Raw genomic sequence first — 1,741 nt, 5'->3', positions numbered from 1 at the left:
AAGCATGTGTAAACATAGCAGATGACATCTTTGATGTATACAGTAAGCAATGCAAGGCACCATATGCATGATTTTACCAACATCAGCATGCCAAGTTAGAGCAAAGACCTCATGGGGTAAATGGGAGTGGTCTTCTGCTTCTGAATCCCCCTCAAAACAGTTATCTTCCTCTTGATTATGATCCGAAATGGGTGGAGGGGGGGCTGCCTTTGTGCCCACCATGGAGCGACGTCTGCATGAAATTTTATTGCCACGCAAGGCTCGTCTCTTTTGCTCTAAATGTTCAGTTCCATAGTGCAAAATAACTGACATGCATAGGAATAAAACATAGTGAGATTATGTCAGGAGTGCATGCACAAATCCAGAGTGATGGTAGCAAACTGTGGATAGACCCAAAACAAATGATAGCAGGCAGATAATAGCTTTAGTTAAAATATACAGATAATGGCTCCTTTAATGTTTGTTTGCAGCCAACATGAAACTCATAGTAGACACCCGAGATTAACCAGAGAGTAGACAGATAGTACTGATTGCTGCCCCAATATGTACCCCACAACCATTTAAAAACTCAAGTTTCAGCATAAGTTTGGACCTGAGTCAGAGTCTAATAGGTGAACATGACGATAAAGTAGCATGTCATCATATTAAGCAATGCATAACGTAAGCAAACACGAAAGAGTGCGACCTCTATTGCGGACCCGCGTAGTCCTCAAGGTCATCTGCCCAGTTGATGATGGTAATGCAGTTGTCATGGCTGCCGATAGCGGGGAAGAAGATCTGAGGCGGCGAAAGACAGTCTGGAGAGCGGATCCCTGCTGTGGTGAACCCTTTCGTCGTTGGAGCAGCTGAGCTAGGGTGGAACATAGCACCGCAGGAGCAGGACAAACCACACAAGGTTTTCTTTGACACATATCTGTAACAGAAGTAATTGTGTAAGGGCTTGTTTGAATTTGAGGATTCTAACAATGTAGGGATAGGAAATAGATAGGAATAGGATAGGAATGCACGTGCAAAACAGAGAATTTAAAAACACAGGATTTCTGCCAATCTAGGTGTTTGGTTCACAAGAATTGGAAGATCACAGGATGCAAAGAAGCATGGTGAGATTAAGTCAAACCACAAGAAGTGTACAACCTCTTTGGCGAAGCCATGTCAATTTCAGCGTGATTGGGTTGGCCGGTGAGGATGCTCTGGCTGACTTGGCTATCGGAAGAGGGGAAGAAGATCTTAGGCGTCTGGAGATGGAGCCCGAGGTACTGCTCCGCTGTGATGGAGGGTTTCGTCGTTGGAGCAGCTCCCGTGAGTTGTACTACGCCGAGGCTGACGCAGGACAAGAGAGACAACGTTAACCTGAGTGGAATTCTAATAGCATCTCCAATAGATGACGTAAAATACATAACCACAAAGTGCTAGATGTATACATCAGCCGCTCATCTCTGAACTTAACTATCGAAACTGAATTTAACTATCGAAACTGAACTTAACTATCGAAACTGAATTTTGCTGTCAAAACTGAATTTTACTGTCGAAAATGAACACACCAGAGGTGAGGCTACATGTCAGTCGACTAACTTTTTCATCTCTGGTCAGTTGATTTTGCATCCGTCGGATACGAAATCAAGGCCCTGCAGTTCATCTTCAACCTCCACCCCCTGAGCCGCCAGCCAGCACCGGCCAAACAGCCGCCCCCGCCCGCCTCGAAAACACTCCCCACCGCCGATCCGCCGCCACCCCGGCCATT

Source organism: Triticum dicoccoides, chromosome 4A (genome assembly GCF_002162155.2).
Source record: "Triticum dicoccoides isolate Atlit2015 ecotype Zavitan chromosome 4A, WEW_v2.0, whole genome shotgun sequence".
Classification (NCBI taxonomy): domain Eukaryota; kingdom Viridiplantae; phylum Streptophyta; class Magnoliopsida; order Poales; family Poaceae; genus Triticum; species Triticum dicoccoides.
The sequence above is the reverse complement of the archived record's forward strand: the minus strand, read 5'-3'. Positions refer to the sequence as shown.